Source organism: Hipposideros armiger, unplaced genomic scaffold, assembly GCF_001890085.2.
Source record: "Hipposideros armiger isolate ML-2016 unplaced genomic scaffold, ASM189008v1 scaffold_191, whole genome shotgun sequence".
In the NCBI taxonomy this organism is placed as follows: Eukaryota; Metazoa; Chordata; class Mammalia; order Chiroptera; family Hipposideridae; genus Hipposideros; species Hipposideros armiger.
The window spans coordinates 1,232,592-1,242,084 of record NW_017731541.1 but is presented as its reverse complement, the minus strand read 5'-3'; the positions used below and the strand labels follow the sequence as shown (position 1 = coordinate 1,242,084).

At 51.3% G+C, this 9,493-nt stretch overlaps 2 protein-coding genes across 2 annotated transcripts in view; one reads left to right on the top strand and one right to left on the bottom strand.

The window, feature by feature from the left end:
• The window catches only part of IKZF1 (IKAROS family zinc finger 1), an 88,582-nt gene extending 86,338 nt beyond the window's left edge, over positions 1–2,244 (bottom strand). The window contains exon 1 of the mRNA XM_019652981.1: positions 552–2,244. The gene's annotated coding sequence lies outside the window, so the exon portion shown is untranslated. The remainder of the gene's footprint in view (positions 1–551) is intronic.
• The window catches only part of ZPBP (zona pellucida binding protein), a 314,051-nt gene that overhangs the window by 106,786 nt on the left and 197,772 nt on the right, over positions 1–9,493 (top strand). The gene's annotated exons all lie outside the window — the stretch shown is intronic.

Below are 9,493 nucleotides of genomic sequence, written 5' to 3'. Positions count from 1 at the left end.
GGGGAGGGGCGCGCGTGGACCCCGCCACCCTGCGCGGGGGGCGACCGGCGGGACGCGGAGCGCTTTCCCCGGCGACTGGCGGCGCCCCCGGCCCGCCCAGCGCCGCGTCCCCGCAACGGGGGCCGCCGGGCGCCCGCTTTCCGGCTGAGACCCCGAGGTGTGCGCGCCCCCCGCGGGGGTGGGAAAGGTGAGGCCCCGCACGTCGGGGGCAGGTGCAGCCCGGCTTTCCCGACGACCAATGGAACCTCCGGCTCGCCTCCCACCCACCTGCTCGCCGCGCAAGTTGGGGTCGCGCCTTCCATCTTGGCCCGCGCGCGCTCGCGGGTGGGGACGGGCGGCCGCGGCGGAGGCGGCCCTGCGCCCGGCGCGCGTGGGAGGCGCGGGCCCCCGTGAGCGGCGCTGCGGGCGGACAGCGCGCCGCTCCCCGCAGCGGGGAGCCCGGCGAGGGTGTTCAACGTGAGCAGAAGAGGACGGATCCGGAACGGAACCTGCGCGTCCCGAGGCCCCGAGGCCCCGAGGCAGGACCGCGACGGAAGCCCCCGGGGACTCACAGGGGCGTCCGTGAGGCGCGGGACCGCAGCCCGGCCGCCCTGCGAGCGGGGGACCCCACGCGGCCCCCTGGGCGGCGCCGGGGCGGTGGCCGGCTTCTCGGGACAGGGAGGACGCGGCGGGCTTCCGGGGACCGGACGAGCAGGCCTCGCAGGTGGCGAGCGGGGCCCGCACAGGTACAGGCAGGAAACCCCCTCGGGGCCATCCAGGCTGCGGGCGGCAGGGCCCGGGCAGCCCGCCCACCGGCTCCGCCTGGTGCCACCGAGGAGCCGCTGGCCACGTGGTTTCGGGACCACCTGGGCCACACCTACTGCTCAGGGTCTGCGTGGAAAGAACAGCCTCTGCGCGGAGGCGGGGCCGGCAGCTCCCTGCTCAGGAGGCGGGACGCGCAGGGCTTCGCGCCTCACCCTCTTACCTGTGTGACCTTGGCAGGTTAGCGAACACCTCCGAGCCTTAGCGTCCTGATCTGCAAGGTAAACAATGCCGCTTCACCTGAACAGAGTTTGTCAGGATGAGGTGTGGCAATAAGCGTGAAGAGCAAGGCCCAGAGGGAACGCCAGAGGTGGTACAGAGAGGTGGGACTCCTCGGACTCTCAGGTGCCCGCAGGGCGCCCGGCGAGTCCCTTTAAGCGCGCGTGGTCCCCAGGAGTGGAAATGGAGGACGCAGATGTGGTCATCAGTCCAAAGCAAACCTCCTGAGGCGGGAGAGCACGAGATGAAGAGCCCAGAGAGTTTGGGCTGTGTGACCTTGAGTGAGGTCCTTAACCTCTCTGAGCCTCAGTTCTCCCATCTATCAATTGGTGGTGATGATATAAGCTCCTTCGCAGGATTGTTTGGGGGTCGTGTAGCCCACATATGGAAGCTCTTGCCATATCCTAGCAGAGAGGAGGACTCTGCATGTAGTAGTAACCTTTATTGATCACTGACCCTGCTAACTGCCAGTGTCCTGTTGAGACGGGGAACAAACAGAAGAATGAGGTTCCGTGTCCCACTACCTCCTATCCCCAAACAGGTGGAGCAGAAGGAACTCAGGCTGCAACCTGGAATCTGTGGGGAGACGTGCTGGGACCACACAGGACACTTAAACCAACAATAAAAGACAACAATAAAAGCACATGGAGGGGAAAACATACCAGGAAAAATGGAAACATATGTGATACTTAAAAGAATTTTTTTAGGTCCAAAGTCATTTTATTTCTCTAGGAGTGAGAGAGAGAGCGAGAGCGAGAGCGAGAGAGAGAGATGCTGTTTTCATAATGTTAGAGAGTTTAATAAGTATAATTTAGTTTATTCACACAATAATGGTTAAATTACCATTTTTTTCTTCTTTAGGGAGGATATAATCAAAAGAATAAGGAGCTCCTATAGAGTTAATCAGAGGGGACTTATTGAGCGCTTACTATTATCAGCTACTGGCACGTTTGTCCTGGCAGAGACTGGAAGGGGCTTTAAAGGAGACCAAGTTTGATGGAGTAAAAGAATGGCTGAAATATGATACACTGTGTTTAATAGTGTTGTTTCTTACCAGCTGTGTGAGTTTTGGCAAGTCACTTAACCTTTCTGAGCTTCATTTTGTCATCTGCAGAGCAGACCTACTTTACAAGGGTGTTGATAGAATTAGGTGAAATTAAATGAGATGAGGTATTGCAAGTATTATTATTATAACTGTATTTTCTTCCATTAAAAAAAAACCAGTTAAACAGCAACAAAATGAGCATCCTTTCCCCCCGAGAAGTTGGGAAACAGCAAATATATTTTTAAATACCTTCATTTTGTCAAACAATTGTATTTCCACAGTGTTACACTGATACAGAACTCAGGTAGTTTCTCCTGAAGAGGCACACAACCGTGATGAGTGACACCAGGACTGGAGGAAAGTTTTGCAACAAGGACCCTACTTCTTACGCTTCTTTTCCCAGCTTTCACCATCGCCAGCTTCTGCTGGTGTTGAAGCCTGGCCATTGCCAGCCCGGGGCCAGGTGCCTGGGTCTTTTTCTTGGAGCGCCCTCCGTGGGTTTGGCTTTTCTGAGCACAGACCCCTGGCTTCCACCGACTCTGGAAAAGGCCAGGACGAGGCCGGCAGTTAGCATGGGTGGGGCCAGGACTGTCCAGCCTGTGGGGGAGAAGCCTGGGCGCCTGCGGGGACTCCGCATTTCCTCTCTGCAGCCCAGGTGGCCCCTGGCTTTGAAGCCCACAGACATGCAGCAGGGCTGCTGATCACTCACGTCTCTGCCGCAAGGTTTTGAATCAAGGATGTGCTACAGCTGACAGCCAAATGTCCCCCACTTTGTGATCATTCTCTCACTTCGCGTTCCCTTTGGTGTTTGTAAGAGGAATATGCTTAGATTCCCAAAACAGCAACTTTTTATCAACATCGTTTGGTTAGAAGAGATTGAAAAACAAACTGAGTCAGATATGGTGATTTGGAGAACACAGATTGCTGAGGAGAAGGTCTTGAAAATGTTTGGGGTGAGTAAAGGAGCAGTAGATATTGACCTGACTTGAACAGACTAGAATCAAGAAAAGTGGGAGTCAGCGGACATCTCCCACTTGCGTCTGCTCTGTAGGGCTGGGATTGGAGCCCCCTTTCTGCAGGTTTAAAAGCTCCTGCTGGCACCTGCTCGTTCATTTGTGCAGGTGGTATTGGAGAAACAGGATGCGCCAAGGAAGCCCAAGATGGGGACTCACCCCTCACCGGGCTTCCCATCCAGAAAAGTGAGACAGTTGCGTTTCGATGAGAAAGTGTCATGCTGAATCCAGGCACAAAGCGTGTGGTACACAGGGGTGGTTGCCAGAGGTGGGGAAAGGCTTTGTGGGCACAGGGAGAGAGGAGGGGGGAAGAGAAGGATAGGGGGGTGTAAGGAAAAGCTTTTCCTCTCCACATGGGGCAGGGGGCTTAACAAGCTCTTTCTCAAAAGACAGAATTAACCAAAGACTCATAGTAACATTCTGATAACCACCCCGCTTAAGCCCAGCCCTGTGAAGGCTGTTTCCAGACATCATTTCCCATCTAACCATGCAGCCTCGTGGGCCCAATATTATATAAGAACACAGAGACTCAGAGGGTGATTCGCCTGGGGCTGAAGGTGAAGTGACAGACGCTGGAGACAAGCTCTTTGGGTTTGGTAGCTTGGCAAGTGGCTAGGTTTCTCTGTGCATCAGTTTCCCCTTCTGTAAAACGGGAACGATAGCATTAACAATAGTAATAATGACAAGAGCAGCTGCAACAATAATACCTTCCCCAGGGGTGGTTGGGCTGAGGAGCTAGTGCATGTTACACGTGTTGAGGTATTCCCAGGGGCTTGGCCTGAGAGTCAAACCTCGATCGGTTCTTTCAGACACATGTTCCCCAGCAGAGAACCAAGATGGCGCTGAGAACTCATACCCTTAAGATGACTTTCTCCAGCAGGTGGAAAGCGTTTCTCTCATGTTCTCTTTCCATTTTTTCATTTCGCCTAAGGCCAAATTGCCAGTCTTGGCAGCACCAGTCCTGATAAAGGGGTCATCAGATTGGCACGTCCAGGAGAGATTAAGGTTTGCGAACGGGCTTTCCAATCTATAAAGCACACGGAGATGTAGTCTCATTATTTTTGTGTTGTTATAGCAACTCTCTCTTTCCCGTGTTAATGCATCACAGATCTTTCCTGTCCGGTCTTTAAAGGCGGCGGGACGGTCTTGGGGAGGGGCTGGGCTGTGACGGGACTGCAGTGTGAAAGAGTCCTGACAATCTCAGTGGCTCTCCCAGCCCCACACAAGGCCACTGTAGGACCTTAGCTGAGTTACTTCACCTCTCTCTGTATCTGTGACAGGAAAAGTCAGTCCTGCTTCATGGACTTGGTGTAAAGATTACACGAGAGCCTGACCATAAGCCTGGGTCAGTGTTGGTTTCCCCTCCCCTGATCAGAGGTGTCCATGGAGATTCTTAGAAGGGGGCACCCAGCAGAAGGCAGGCGAGGAAGACGGCAGGGTGCCTGAAAGGTGTTCACAGGTTAGCAGCTGTGGATAACCTTGACCCTTGAACAATGCAGAGGTTAGGGCACCGACTCCTGCGCAGTTGTGAATTTTTGAGTAACTTCTGACTCCTGGAAACTTCACTGCTCATGGCCTACTGTTCACGGGAAGCCTTACTGATAACGTAAACAGTCGATTAACACATATTTTGTATGTTATATGTATTTTTGCAATAAAGTAAGCTAGAGAAAAGGAAATGTTATTAAGAAAATCGTAAGGAAGAGAAAATACATTTACAGTACTGTACATATTTATCGATACCATAAATTTATGTCGTTTGTTTATAAGGTGAAAAAAATGGGTGTGGAAGTGGACCCTCACAGTTCAAACCCGTGTCATTCAAGGGTCAGCTGTAGGTTGTTTCTTTATCTGGGGAGGGCTGGGAATAATTATCTCTAAGTGGTTGACACAAGGTCCCGCTGGTCCAGGAGCAGTAAGTGAACATTTTCCTAGCATTTTAAAGTTTATAAAAAACTTCCACAAACATTGCATTTGAACTTGATGATGTCAGCAGTTCGGTGCCCAGGAGGTCCCAGGGACCTCCCTGGTTTATCCCTGTGTCACCAGCTGCTCCTTCTCAGCATCCTCCCTAAAATGGGGACCTCCCCAGACGAGGTCCTGGACCTAGTTCTCCATGGCATCTCTGTGTACTGACATCTGTGGCTCTGACCAACCTCTGACATCCAGACTCATATATCTCACTGCCTCCAACACCTTCACCTGGTGGGCTAATTGCCGTCTCACATGCATCGTGTCCCCAACTGAATCCCAGGTCCGCCCTCAGACCCGTCCCAGTGCAGCCTTCTTCCTCTCCTTGAACAGCAGCTGGAAATGGCTGAGGCCAAACGCCGTGGAGGCCTTCGCGATGCCTCCCTTTCTCTATTATCCAGTCCATCGGGGACCCCGCTGGCGTGGCCTCCATCACTTTCCCCACAATCCAGCCTCCTGTCACTTGCATGGCAACCTCACTGATCCAAACCGCAGGGCCTCTGTCACTCTCCCGTGTTCCTGGCCCTCTCGGCACCCCTGCCATTCTCTCCTGTGTCCCTGTCCCTCTCGGCACTCAGGAGGAGCCTGGTAAAGAGCACAGTCAGACCATGTGCTGCTTCTTAGCTGGACGGCAGGCCAGCTCACCCCAGTAACAGCCAAAGTCCATGGAGGACGTGTGACTGTCCCCTCCGTCCTCACCTCCCTCCCCTGCCGCACATGTGTCCAGCTGCCTGCCGCCCCCTGCTCACTGGCCTCCGGCCCTTTTGCTCTGCTTTGCCATCCCTCCAGCACTCAGGGAGGCTCGCTTCACTTCCGGTGACCTGTCTGCCTTCTTACCTGCTTCCAGTCTGCTCCAGTGTCACCCTGCGTCTGAGACGGTCCCTGCCCACCCTCCGTAAAGAGCAAGGACACTTACCCCCACCCCAGCGTCCTCCATCTCCCCTTTTCTTTTCTTTTTTCCACAGCACCTGTCATCTTGTAACATTCCGTGAAATTAACATTTCTTTTGTTTACTCTCTAGGAAGATGGTGTTTTTTTGTCTGTTTTGTTTCCTCCGTGCCTGGAACCCACATACTCAAGAGACATTTTCATTTATTGGTACTACTACTACTTTTGAAGGGTTTTAGCTGACTTTTCTAAGTCGGGCAAAACAATTTTGTTTAAATTAGATGACAAGGAGTTGTCACACTGGTCCTCCAATCTGCAGAGGAGCTGTTCTCCTAGCCTTCTAGCTGGAATGCGCTACCCTCCTTTCAGTCCCGTCTGCCTGGAGCTGCAAGCCCGTGCACGGTGCACTGTTTCTTCTTCACCTACTTGACGCTCTTAGCCGTGATGACTTCTGCCCAGAATGGTCCACATTTCCTCCTTCTCAGGCCCATAGAAAAGTGGACAATTTAGTTCACCCTATCATTATACATACATTAGTATGCTCATTTTCAAGCGATTTTCCAAAAAGGAAACAAAGAATGCCTTTAAAATGCAACACTTCAGACTCAGAGTGAACTTTGCCTAGGCCTGCTTTGTCTGTGTGGGAGCACTGACCCTAAGGGAGCTGACCCCTCTTTGTTTCTACACAATGAGAAATAGGTTATATTTTAGTAAGGCCAGGAACCAGTTTTTCTCTAAATTGGGGAGTTAGAAATTATTTAAAGATACAGCGTACTCTGTAGTTACAGCCCAAGGGCTATGTATTCTTTTAATATTGACTCATCATACTCTTCTTAGTTGCAGATATATTTTTCTTAAGAAGGAAAATAACTCATGTTTTATGCTATGCATCTCAGGAAATGGCAACTTTGTTTCCACTTTGGAGCTCAGATACACAATTTTCTTCAGCGTAAACAGTGTTTTGCAATTAAACTGAAGGGTTGACTTCTCATTATAATATCCCTCTATTTTCTGTGATTATATCCTATAGACATTTTGTGCCAAACGACGTTTCCAATACGTTGTCTTGAATGACCCTGCGTTTTGGAAAAAGGAATAATGTCTTGATTCACAGAGTAAAGCACAGGCTACAGGTGAAAAGAGAATATGGGGAAGGGAAGCCCTACGGTTTGGTTGAGTACAGTCAGGACACATTCCGTAGTCACCAAAAGATGACAAGCCCAGTGCCTAACCTGGGGCAGAACAAGGGATTTGGCTCCTGGGCTGAGCTGTGGGGCAAGTGTACCTTTGGTGACGGTCAACACTGCAGATCCCTAGAACCTGTGTGTTGGCTGAATTCCTTTGTGGCTGGAGTTTATCTGTGAAGTCAGTCGGTTCCGTCTTGCTCTGCCCCCTCCAGCCCGTGCAGAGCCCTTGGTGCTCTTCCGAGGGCAGACCTGGCCTTTTGGGTGCCAAGGCCATTAAGCCCATAAGACACAGAGCGTTGCACCAAATGATTGATGCCGTTTGGGCTGCACTCCCTGACATAGCAAATCCAAAAGCAGCGGTCGATAATCAGACACTTAGCAGCTGCCTCTGCTGTCCAGCACTGCTGCAGCCCTCAGCGCTGAAACCCAGCTCTCCCAGCACCTCCTTCCTGTCCATTCCTGCAGCTCCCGTCACCTTCAGGGCGAGCTGCGGGCACCTCGGGCAGCACAGGGTGTGCCCTGGGCTCCGAAGTTTACATTTGCATGGCTTTCGAGCTAATCAGCAAAAGGCGCTCACTCATCAGACTTCTCCCCAGGAAGCTGGAAGCCATTACTGCTCTGGTTGTTGGGTGAGGAAACTGAGGTACAGGAGCCTCCCAAAGTAAGCAGGTTGAACAAAAGGGAAGAAGGCTGCTCCTTGCTGATCCGAAAGTGTTGTTTGACATCTGATCTTCTAACAGGTGGTTTTGAGTGTTTTCATTACTTGGCTGGAATGGCGCTTTATGGATACATTCCCGCCAATGGAAACATGGCCGCCCCACCATGACGATTCTAATTTACTTCCTGAATATACTTATTTATTTATTTATTATCTATTTAGCTATTGCTTGGCAAGCTGATTGGTAGAGGAAGGCCAATGGGACACCCTTCTTGCTCTGACACCCTTTGATCGAGTTAGCTAGAGATGTGTCTACATGGTCACTGCCCATGGAGTTGCCAAGACTCAGCCTTGTAGCCGGGTCGGAACCACCTGCAATGGATGTAGGCGAGCGCCCTGCACGCCTGGCTCCTGGCTTCCTCCAGGGTGGGTTTGCACTGGAATCGTTTCCTCAGTTTAATAAATTTAGGAGCCTCCGACAGTGGAACTGACAGCAAAGGCAAAAACTGTCAACCCACCTCCCCCACCGTGAGGGGAAACTTCTCAAGGTTTTCCCAGCAGTGCATTAGGCAGCTCGGCAAGAACCCACAGTCGTGCGCGTTTTGAGACTTCGTGTCTTCCATTAACCAATTCTAAGACAGAGGACCAGTGTCTTCATTCCCCTTGTTGTTGAAGCACTTTACATAGACTGTAACCCAGTTGCTAAATTGCTTGAATTTGTTAAACGTACAAAAGGGCCTACTCCCCGTTGATGGAGTAAAAGGAGAGGTTTGATTAAGTAGACAGCGCGATGTGCTTTTTTTCCTCCCCATCTGGATGTGTTAAGGGGGTATGTTTGAAACTTAGCACTCAGTTCATGCCTTTCATGAGGGAGGGGAAGAGGGTATTTAACAAGGTTAATAATGACAGAAAGAGGAATTGACACCACAAAAGAAAAAGAATTATTCTAGCATTTCATGACAGTTCCAAGACAGGTGTCGTTGGCTAAGTGAGGCTCTTGTAGACGTGGGGGTAACGTACACCTTATATGCATATGGATCAGTGAAAGCAGACTGTCAAGTCGGTGAGTGTAAGGTTGTCAAATATGAAACATAGCTTCAGAAGACCTGGAGAACTGCTTACTCTTTATTTCTTTTCTTAAAGACCCAACCCCAATGTCGTTTCACAGACAAAAGACCAAGCGCTATAAGGACTGAGGCAGGTCAAGGGTAGGACGGGACCGAAGCTTTGGATCGGGGCCTCCTGAGGATAACTGGGCTAGTAACCGATTCCCTTCAGAAGTATACTTTTTTATCTTAATCACATGCACACTGTGCTCTTTTGAACCAGTAGGCCATAGTTCACCCAACAGGGCCATCTCTAATTTCATCTTCTTGAGGTCCATGATGAGGGATTCTAGACTTGCAATCGACAAGATGCCCAGATTGAGCAAGCTGTATTCAAAGTCCCTTGGAATCGGTTGGATGATGGCGGTCAACCCACTGAGGTGATTTTAGGCTCTGCCGTATCACGAGATGCTTTACAGAGGCATCACTGGTCTCCTGAGCTTTGGTAGAGGTTGGGGACATGGAGAGAGCCACTAGCCAGGATGGTTTATTTTGGTTTGGTAGGTGGAGAGGGTCACGAGAGAGAGTCAGGAGACCTGGTTTTGGTCATGTTCCTCTCCTCCCGCCTTGGGCAAGTCATTCCAGTTCCCCCTAAGCTTTAGTTT